We start from the raw sequence: 12,823 nt of genomic DNA, 5'->3' as shown, positions 1-12,823 counted from the left end.
TTCTTTCCTTTGATGCAATGCTCACAAAAAGCTAATTTTCAAGCCCGGGCACCCTTCAATAATCCTTGATCTATCTGCAATTTCAAGGATTTTTCACCAGCATGCCCCAAGTGCATATGCCATAACCTGGTTACTTCTGACTCCTGTTCATCAGTAGAAGCTGCCACTGCTGCTGTCCCAACAATTATACTACCCAGAAAGTAATACACATTGTTTCTTTTCCGGATTCCCTTCATTATCACCAGTGCACCAGAGATAATCCTCATAATCTCATATTTTGCCCTCACTTCTAAACCTTTTGACTCTAAGGTTCCCACAGAGATGAGATTTCTCATTAAATCTGGTACATAATGGACACCTGTTAAGGTTCTGATTGATCCATCCTGATTCCTCAAGCGAATTGAACCAATCCCAAGTGTGTCAAGAGGAGAATTATTTGCTGTGTAGATAATTCCACCTTTTAGTTCTTTAAAATCAAAGAACCATTCTCTATTGGGGGTCATATGGTGGCTATAAGCTGAATCTAACAGCCATGAACTGGAACAGCTGGTTGATGGCGTAGCAGCGAATGCGAAATCTGAATCTGCATTATCATACTCGACCACATTTGATTTTGAGACATCCTTCGCCCTTTTAAGTTTGTCTTTATTCTTTAGCCTGGGACATTCTTTCTTCCAGTGCCCTTTTTCTCGACAAAAGGCACATTCATCTTTGCTCAATCTGAACTTTGACTTCGATCTCCCTCTTCTTCCTTTATTCTGACTCTTCGAACGGCCTCTAACAACAAGATCTTCTGCTTCGACACTTATGTTTTCTTGTTTGTCTTTTTTTCTCAATTCATAACTATACAAGGCAGCAGTTACTTCACTGAGAGACACATCAACCTTCCCATGAAGTAGAGTAGTTTCAAGATACTCAAACTCATCAGGAAGTGATCCCATCAACATTAGAGCCAAATCTTCGTCTTCAAAAGTCACGTCCATATTCATCAGATCAGTCAGCAGCTGATTAAAGCTACTAATGTGATCATTCATAGTGGTACCTGGTACATAGTTGAAGCAGAACAATCTCTTTTTCATGTAGAGTTTGTTCTGACCGCTTTTCTTCAAAAATTTCTCCTCGAGTGCCTTCCACAATTTACTTGCAGAAGTTTCCTTAGAAAATACATACTTCTGCTCTCTAAAAAGACACGATCGAATAATACCATATGGCATTCTATTGATCCTCTTCCATTCTTTCTCCTCAACATCATCTGGTTTCTCTCCTTCAATAGCAATGTCTAGTCCCTGCTGAAATAGGGCATCTAGAACCTCACTTTGCCACATGACGAAATGACCGGTGCCATAAAAAATCTCCACTACAAATCTAACATTTGTCATAACATTTCTTGCCAAAATTGAAGATGAAGAAGCGTCTGCCATTTCTGCTACAAATTCTATTTAATAGCTGCCAATGCGGAATGTCAATTATCCCAAGGAAATTTTTTTCTGATGTGGAAGATCAGCCTAAGCCGCAACCACATAGCATAATAAAATAAACCAATAGCTCTGATACCAATTGTTGTGAAATTCAGATTAATTTCCACCAATAACAGATTCACCTTTAAACTATTATCTAGGTGACTAGTGTGAAAACGATTGTACTAAAAATCACCCCAAGGTAGATTCACAGGAAAGAGGAGGGGTCACAATGGTCCCTCTTAAAACCCACTTTCCTTAGACATAACTACCAAGACAAGAAATTTTAATAGGAAAATAATTAACAACAACTATACCCGACAATAGCTATTAAATAGACATAAAAGAGAACACCAAAATATTTCACTAATAGAAGAAATATTACTAAGAGAGAAAGAGTACAAATAACCTTTAATAGTGAAGAATGCTTATATTTGTGGGATGATCAACTAAGGAGGAGGAGGGCTCTACTTATAACAAAAGAATTTCCCCTCCTCCTTATACACAACCAATGTGAGACTTTTCCAAAAAAAACAACAAATAACACGTCCCACATTTTGTTCAGGTTATTATATAATTTATTTGAGTAGTTTTATGAAAAATGTTTGAATCAGTTTTGAATAAAAGTTGGGTTCAAGAAATGACACTTCGGTTTCAGATTTCATCTTTTATGCAATTTTTATAGACAATCTTTATATTTTATCTTCCCTTTGGTTGGTCATGGTTAAAGCATGTTGAGAAAATGCTTGGAAGTAAAATTCGAATGATAACCAGAAGGGAGAAATCTTACCGGTTTGTTGTCAACGGCAAGAATGATATCCCCGAGTATCTGATTACCAGCAAATCTCACCGGTTTGTTACTGAGAACCTAAAGAACTTAGAAGCTTTACAGCTTATCGAGGGATACAGTCTGAGAGTAATCAAACGTATGGGTGCACCTAAAAAATTTCAATCTAAATTTGGGATACTTGAAGGATAAGGGTTTCAAACATGAGTGAAAGAGTGGGTCGTGGAGCAAAGCACAAGGGCAATGATAATCACATGATAATTTTTAACAAAAAAAAAAAGCAAATGGATAATGTGATAACGGAATGATAAGACAAGGTCAAACTGATAGAAGAATTTGTACAGGTACCAAACTGGAAATTTAGTTATAGTAAAGAGACCAAACATGGGGTAGTTCTGCGGTGCGGCGTCTAAAAAACGGTTAATATACGGCGTGACCGGCTAAACAAGTGACCGGTTAAAATTTAGACCGGTTATGTTATATTATTTAACCGGTAATATTATAAAGTACAATAACATATTAGGTAGCGCTTATATAATGTAATAGGTAACGCTTATATTGACCTATTTTATAAGTAAACCGGTATATTTATACCGATAATATTGCAAATTTACCTATTACATTATAATATGTTGAAAGTGTCCATACTTTTTTATAAAAATTATCGATACTTTTTTTAAAGTTATGTAATTTATGTTTCAATTTTTTAATAGTGTTTCATGTTTTCCACCTACAATATTAATTTAATAATTTCATTTGCACAAAAAATTATTTGATTGTTTTGATATTTTATAAAATAATATTTAGAATTTAAATTTAACAATATTAACCAAAGATAATAATAAATATGTAATATATATGTTTATTGCTTTTAATTTAATAATAATATATAACGTAACGTAAAAAATAAATCATTAGACACCTATAATTACTAAATTAATATCTTAAAACTCACTCAAAAGATAACCTTAAATTAACGTTTTCTACAGTGAAAAAAGTATGGACACTTTTATAAAAAGGATAGATACTTTTCAATATAAGCACTACCTATTACATTATATAAACGCTACCTATTACATTATATAAGTGCTACCTATTACATCATATTTTTACCTATTATATTGAAAGTGTCCATACTTTTTATAAAAAGGATCGATACTTTTTTTAAAGTTATGTAATTTATGTTTCAATTTTTTTTAATAGTGTTTCATGTTTTCCACCTACAATATTAATTTAATAATTTCATTTGCACAAAAAATTATTTAATTGTTTTGATATTTTATAAAATAATATTTAGAATTTAAATTTAACAATATTAACCAAAGATAATAATATATATGTTTATTGTTTTTAATTTAATAATAATATATATCGTAACGTAAAAAATAAATCATTAGACGCCTATAATTACTAAATTAATATCTTAAAACTCACTCAAAAGATAACCTTAAATTAATGTTTTTCACAGTGAAAAAAGTATGGACACTTTTATAAAAAGGATAGATACTTTACAATATAAGCACTACTTATTACATTATATAAACGCTACCTATTACATTATATAAGTACTACCTATTACATCATATTTTTACCTATTATATTGAAAGTGTCTATATTTTTTATAAAAAGGATCGATACTTTTTTTAAAGTTATGTAATTTATGTTTCAATTTTTTTTAATAATGTTTCATGTTTTCCACCTACAATATTAATTTAATAATTTCATTTGCACAAAAAAAATTATTTGATTGTTTTGATATTTTATAAAATAATATTTAGAATTTAAATTTAACAATATTAACCAAAGATAATAATATATATGTTTATTGTTTTTAATTTAATAATAATATATATCGTAACGTAAAAAATAAATCATTAGACGCCTATAATTACTAAATTAATATCTTAAAACTCACTCAAAAGATAACCTTAAATTAACGTTTTTCACAGTGAAAAAAGTATGGACATTTTTATAAAAAGGATAGATACTTTACAATATAAGCACTACCTATTACATTATATAAACGCTACCTATTACATTATATAAGTGCTACCTATTACATCATATTTTTACCTATTATATTGAAAGTGTCCATACTTTTTATAAAAAGGATCGATACTTTTTTTAAAGTTATGTAATTTATGTTTCAATTTTTTTAATAGTGTTTCATGTTTTCCACCTACAATATTAATTTAATAATTTCATTTGCACAAAAAATTATTTGATTCTTTTGATATTTTATAAAATAATATTTAGAATTTAAATTTAACAATATTAACCAAAGATAATAATAAATATGTAATATATATGTTTATTGCTTTTAATTTAATAATAATATATACCGTAACGTAAAAAATAAATCATTAGACACCTATAATTACTAAATTAATATCTTAAAACTCACTCAAAAGATAACCTTAAATTAACGTTTTCTACAGTGAAAAAAGTATGGACACTTTTATAAAAAGGATAGATACTTTTCAATAAAAGCACTACCTATTACATTATATAAACGCTACCTATTACATTATATAAGTGCTACTTATTACATCATATTTTTACCTATTATATTGAAAGTGTCCATACTTTTTATAAAAATGATCGATACTTTTTTTAAAGTTATGTAATTTATGTTTCAATTTTTTTTAATAGTGTTTCATGTTTTCTACCTACAATATTAATTTAATAATTTCATTTGCACAAAAAATTATTTAATTGTTTTGATATTTTATAAAATAATATTTAGAATTTAAATTTAACAATATTAACCAAAGATAATAATATATATGTTTATTGTTTTTAATTTAATAATAATATATATCGTAACGTAAAAAATAAATCATTAGACGCCTATAATTACTAAATTAATATCTTAAAACTCACTCAAAAGATAACCTTAAATTAATGTTTTCCACAGTGAAAAAAGTATGGACACTTTTATAAAAAGGATAGATACTTTACAATATAAGCACTACTTATTACATTATATAAACGCTACCTATTACATTATATAAGTACTACCTATTACATCATATTTTTACCTATTATATTGAAAGTGTCTATATTTTTTATAAAAAGGATCGATACTTTTTTTAAAGTTATGTAATTTATGTTTCAATTTTTTTTAATAATGTTTCATGTTTTCCACCTACAATATTAATTTAATAATTTCATTTGCACAAAAAATTATTTGATTGTTTTGATATTTTACAAAATAATATTTAGAATTTAAATTTAACAATATTAACCAAAGATAATAATATATATGTTTATTGTTTTTAATTTAATAATAATATATATCGTAACGTAAAAAATAAATCATTAGACGCCTATAATTACTAAATTAATATCTTAAAACTCACTCAAAAGATAACCTTAAATTAACGTTTTCCACATTGAAAAAAGTATGGACACTTTTATAAAAAGGATAGATACTTTACAATATAAGCACTACCTATTACATTATATAAACGCTACCTATTACATTATATAAGTGCTACCTATTACATCATATTTTTACCTATTATATTGAAAGTGTCCATACTTTTTATAAAAAGGATCGATACTTTTTTTAAAGTTATGTAATTTATGTTTCAATTTTTTTAATAGTGTTTCATGTTTTCCACCTACAATATTAATTTAATAATTTCATTTGCACAAAAAATTATTTGATTCTTTTGATATTTTATAAAATAATATTTAGAATTTAAATTTAACAATATTAACCAAAGATAATAATAAATATGTAATATATATGTTTATTGTTTTTAATTTAATAATAATATATATCGTAACGTAAAAAATAAATCATTAGACGCCTATAATTACTAAATTAATATCTTAAAACTCACTCAAAAGATAACCTTAAATTAATGTTTTCCACAGTGAAAAACGTATGGACACTTTTATAAAAATGATAGATACTTTACAATATAAGCACTACCTATTACATTATATAAACGCTACCTATTACATTATATAAGCGCTACCTATTACATCATATTTTTACCTATTATATTGAAAGTGTCCATACTTTTTATAAAAAGGATCGATACTTTTTTTAAAGTTATGTAATTTATGTTTTAATTTTTTTTAATAGTGTTTCATGTTTTCCACCTACAATATTAATTTAATAATTTCATTTACATAAAAAATTATTTGATTGTTTTGATATTTTATAAAATATTATTTAGAATTTAAATTTAACAATATTAACCAAAGATAATAATAAATATTTAATATATATGTTTATTGTTTTTAATTTAATAATAATATATATCGTAACGTAAAAAATAAATCATTAGACGCCTATAATTACTAAATTAATATCTTAAAACTCACTCAAAAGATAACCTTAAATTAATGTTTTCCACAGTGAAAAAAGTATGGACACTTTTATAAAAATGATAGATACTTTACAATATAAACACTACCTATTACATTATAATTATTGGTTTTGATGTTTTTTGGGTCGATACTTATAGTTATTGTACATACCTAAATATGTACTGCGAATTTAATATTGTACCCACCCTTTAACTACCACTACCAATACCACATCCTATTGAAAGTAGCACGACTGAAACATGTTCAAAATGAACCTTTGCTTACATCTCCATCAACTCCTGGATTACTGAACTTGCACAACAAAATTTTTGCCATGGATAATACTGATGTAGACAATGTTAAGCCAACCGAGGAATGTCATGAAGTACATAATGTTGATGAATCTGACATATTGGTTGGTCAGCTCTTCTGTTCACGTGATCAAGCTTGGTACTTTTACAAGGGATTCGCACAGGAACATGGGTTTAGTGCACGTAAGGGAACAACATGGCTTGACGTGGAAGAGAATGTGAAGACACAAGAATTTTGTTGTTCCAAAGAAGGGTTTCGAGTATCAAAAGTCAATACTGTTGATCGTCAATGTGCTCATACGTCAGTCACAAGAACATGATGTAAGGCTAGAGTCGTAGTTACAACAACAATTACAAACGATCAGTGGGTTATAAGTAAGTCTGATCAGAAACATAATCATGCATTGTGCACACCTGCTATGACACCATTTATGCGTTCTAATAGAGCTGTAAGTAAGGCTGATATCGATGAGGCAATAATATTGAAAGAGGTCGGTGTTGGCACGTCACAAGTAATGAACTATTTAACGCAGCAGGCAGGGGGCTATCATAATGTTGGATTTACACATAAAGACCTCTACAATGCACTTCAAAGAGGTAAAGCAAAGGAAATCGTTGATGGGGATGTGAATGCGCTTATTACCTACTTTGATTATAAGAAACATGATGATCCCGGGTTTTTTATGACATACTTGGTAGATGAATCGGGGGCATTGTATAATCTTATTTGGTCGGATTCTACATCGAGATCGGATTACACATGCTTTGGTGATGTAATTGCGTTCGACACAACGTACAAAGATAATTTGTATGGTCGACCAATTATGCCTATTGTTGGTGTCAATCATCACCATAACACAATTGTGTTTGCCACTGCCATAATCGCTGACGAGACGTCTCAATCTTTTGAGTGGGTGCTACAGAATTTTTTAGAAGACATGATGAATAAATCACCTATTTCAGTTGTCACCGATGAGGATAGGGCAATGCAGAGGGCTATCAAATCTGTTATCCCTTATGCTAAGCACAGATTATGTTCTTGGCATCTTTCTCGCAATGCACAAGCTAACATTGGTGACCCAAAGTTTACAGCAGCATTCTCAAAATGCATGGCTTCCTGGTGGACAACCAAGGAATTTGATATTCAATGGCGTTCGGTTGTTTCAGAATTCAACGTCCAAAAGCATCCATGGGTGATTGAGAAGGGAAATACACGGCACTTATGGGCACAAGCATATCTAACCGGTCATTTCTTTGCCAATATTCGCTCAATACAAATGTGCGAGTCTATGAATGCTTCACTAGCTATTGCATTGAAACACAAGAAGACATATTTAGATGTTGTTTGTGCAATTGAAGATGGAATTAGTAGAATGCGTATGAACGATTTGAAAGTGGATTACTTAAGTTCCCATACGAAGCCCATCCAAATCACAAAACTGGTCGACCTTGAAAGCCATGCCGCTGCGATTTTTACCCGCGAATCTTTTCGTGTGATCCAAGATGAACTTATACGGGAGACATTGTACCGGATTGAGGCAGAGATTAAGTCCTTATCAGATGAATGTCAACATTATATTTTGTCAAAGTACGAAGAAAAAAATAGGAAATTTGAAATTAGTTTTGATTCTCGTACGAAAACTCTAATTTGCTCCTGCAAAAAATTCGAGACCGTTGGACTTCCGTATTGCCATCAACTTCACATTTTGAAGCACTTGGACTACACATATTTGCCCGGGACTTTGATTCAAAGTAGGTGGACTAATGATGCGAAGGCTTCTGCACCCAGTTATGTTGATTTGAATGTGTCTCCAGAAGTGATGCAAATGGCAAGGTTCGCTGCTCTACGTTCAACGTCAAGTAGGTTATGCTACATTGCATTAAAGACAGACGAGTCTTTCAAAACCGCAAGAGATGAGATGAAAAAACTAATAGAAGAATTAGAAAACTCGTTTGGTTTGAATGATTCAGTCAACTAGAGCATTGTAGTAAACAACGTTCGTGACCCTCAACGAAAACAATGCAAGCGAAAAGAAGTACCGAAGAACAAGGTCGAGAAGAAAATTAGGCGATGTGGGTACTGCAATGGTGAGGGACATAACAAACTAACATGTCCTCAAGTCAAGCTCAGTTTGAGTACAAGCACACAGCCTACATCAACTGATTTTTTCGAAGACGGAATGGAATGACAACGATCTCCATATATCGTAAGTATCAACATGACTCCTATTGTGTATAAGAAACATGTACATATAAATATTTTGAATGAAGGAAGAAAAACCGCGTTACTTAAAATTAGCGACACAATATTAAAAAGTGTCGATATAGGTTGTAGACCTATTCGCTCATAAAACTGGTATATTTATACCGGTTATATTACAAAATTATCTATTACATTATAATTATGGGTTCCGATGTGTAAATGTCGATACTTTTTGACAAGGTATCGATACATTTTTCTTCCATTCTGGACATAAAGTACCGACACAATATTAAAAAGTGTCGATATAGGTTGTAGATCTATTCGCTCATAAAACCGGTATACTTATATCGGTTATATTACAAAATTATCTAGTACATTATAATTCTGGACATAAAGTACCGACACAAAATTAAAAAGTGTCGATATAGGTTGTAGACCTATTCGCTCATAAAACTGGTATATTTATACCGGTTATATTACAAAATTATCTATTACATTATAATTCTGGGTTCCAATGTGTAAATGTCGACACTTTTTGACAAGGTATCGACACATTTTTCTTCCATTATGGACATAAAGTACCGACACAATATTAAAAAGTATCGACATAGGTTGTAGACCTATTCGCTCATAAAACCGGTTATTTATACCGGTTATATTACAAAATTATCTATTACATTATAATTCTGGGTTCCGATGTGTAAATGTCGACACTTTTTGACAAGGTATCGACATATTTTTCTTCCATTCTGGACATAAAGTACCGACACAATATTAAAAAGTGTCGATATAGGTTGTAGACCTATTCGCTCATAAAACCGGTATATTTATACCGGTTATATTACAAAATTATCTATTACATTATAATTCTGGGTTCCGATGTGTAAATTTCGACACTTTTTGACAAGGTATCGACACATTTTTCTTCCATTCTGGACATAAAGTACCGACACAATATTAAAAAGTGTCGATATAGGTTGTAGACCTATTCGCTCATAAAATCGGTATATTTATATCGGTTATATTACAAAATTATCTATTAAATTATAATTATGGGTTCCGATGTGTAAATGTCGACACTTTTTGACAAGGTATCGACACATTTTTCTTCCATTCTGGACGTAAAGTACCAACATAATATTAAAAAGTGTCGATATAGGTTGTAGACCTATTCGCTCATAAAACCAGTATATTTATACCGATTATATTACAAAATTATCTATTACATTATAATTATGGGTTCCGATGTTTTTTAAATCGACACTTTTTGAAAAGGTATCGACACATTTTTCTTCCATTCTGGACATAAAGTACCGACACAATATTAAAAAGTGTGAAAACTTTGTTGTGGATATCATGGAAAATAATGATATAGTAATGTGTTTCGATACATTTGCAAGCAGATGTAAAATACATTAATAACTAGTATTGATATTTCAACAATCCTCAAATGTATATTTATACAGAGAAGCAAATATGGAATAATTAATAAAAATATACACACAATATAATCACACCAAAATATACATACACAAGAATGTTCAAATAATGTACCGACAAACGAAATTAATCCGATGAAAAAGGGTTATTTCTAACGAAGTCCGGAACATTAGAGGCCTTCAACAAATTTTCCAAATACTCTCGTATGTTTCCGCCTTTTTCTGAGGACATACATAAATAATTTCAATTATCAAACTAATGAGGTGCAATTTTACTAACAATAAACTAAATTCGCATAAGCATGAATAAATTTGTGTCATACCTAGAGCATTGTCGTTCGAATGGGAAGCAGCGTCAAAGGTATGTGGACATATGTAATTGTATTTCTATATAAACACATAAGTTGTTAAAATAATCAATGTCTGAACACCTGTTCAACTGGAAAAATATATTGCATAAATGCAACTTACCGGATTATAAATCATTTTTTTCGCTAAATCATCGACCAAAAGTGTACTTATCTCGTTAAAATCTGGACACGCGTCCCAAACATCATTGAGATCTTTACAGTAGGTAACAGTATCGTATGTTTTGCATTTTGCTTGATCCTGTTCACAAACAGTCGAACATAAATATGTAGGAATCATAGACAACGAAAAGTCAGCAAACTGTAATGACATTCATCTTACCCACACGAATAGAAAATGCTCAGAAAATAAAGGTAGTTTCTCAAGTACACGGTCGACGTTATGCCTGAGATTGTAATCAAGTTTGAATGTTAACATTCAAATGTATATTAACGATTTTGACTACAGTAATTCAATTGCTCCAAACATGTTCTAACCTCATCTTTGAAGACCAAAGGGCAACAACAAAATTTTCGACACAAAATTGCATAAATTCAAATAATCCTGTTCTGAGGACAACATCTACAACATCTACAACATGTTCTGAAGACCAATGTTTGGAGCTGTTTTGGATTTGGATTTATACTTTGCTATCCACCAATAATCGCTGTCTCGAAGCGTTGAATGTTTTCCCCCACTAGGCCGGATATACCATGTGAGCATTTTGTGAAACACTCTCGACTCTACATCGAGGTGAATTGGGCTATTTCTAGCAACCCGTTTAATTGTAGACCAATCTACACCATTTTCATCTGAATCCCCTTTATTCGCTACACCTAAACCCTCCGCAATAGTTTCCGGAGATATATATATATATCCTTCCCCATGACATGTGTATTAATTCCTATTATATTAGTCTTATTAGGCTCGTGTTGTAAGGAAGCATTGTTGTAGAAGACTCTAACTAGGTTGGGATAATATCTTGGTTCTACACCAAGAAATTCAAGCCAACCCCAAGATGTAAATGTGGATTTAAAACTAAATGCATATTTATCATCAAACAAGAAACCCAGCTCAATGACACGTTCGGGATGAATCTTCCTTACTTTAAAACTCGTCTGCCATATTTGTTTCTCCATATTGGATCTAAAGTTCAGAGTTTCGAAGGACCTGATTTCCTCAGAAGAATCGTTTGTTTCAGAAGGAGGTTGTGGTTGAGAAGAACTGGGTTGAGAAGAGCTTTGAGAAAGACCGCGCTTCTGACGCTGACGTTTTGGAGCCATTTTGGTTGGATGCTATTACAATGGAACACAAACACATTCAGGAAAAAAACTACAATATAGAAATCAATCAAACCCATAAAATATCGATAAATTTACCTGAATATCTTATCGTCACTGTTATGATAACGCTAGTATTCTTCGGAGAGGAAGAGTTATCTTCTGCCTACTTGCCTTTATGTTTAGGGTTTTTCGATTTAGAGTACTATATATAATGAACGGTGGAAAAACACTTGATATTTAAATTAGTATCGACAAAACATTAAACAATGTCGACACATTATTTAGACCTATTCTCTCATAAAACCGGTATACTTGTACCGGTTAGATTGAAAAATTACCTATAAAATTACCTATTACATTATACTTATGGGTTTCGATGTTTATGGGATCGACACTTTTTATATATGGATCGACACTTTATTGTTGCACCCTGTTTGCCATTCATTCTGGACCAAAAATATCGACACAAACTACAAAAGTGTCGACATATTATTTAGACCTATTCTCTCATAAAACCGGTATACTTGTACCGGTTAGATTGAAAAATTACCTATTACATTATACTTATGAGTTTCGATGTTTATGGGATCGACACTTTTTATATATGGATCGACACTTTATTGTTGCACCCTGTTTGCCATTCATTCTGGACCAAAAATATCGACACAA

This window comes from Hibiscus syriacus, unplaced genomic scaffold, assembly GCF_006381635.1.
Source record: "Hibiscus syriacus cultivar Baekdansim isolate YM2019G1 unplaced genomic scaffold, ASM638163v2 tig00113124_pilon, whole genome shotgun sequence".
NCBI classification, from domain to species: Eukaryota; Viridiplantae; Streptophyta; class Magnoliopsida; order Malvales; family Malvaceae; genus Hibiscus; species Hibiscus syriacus.
The sequence above is the reverse complement of the archived record's forward strand: the minus strand, read 5'-3'. Positions refer to the sequence as shown.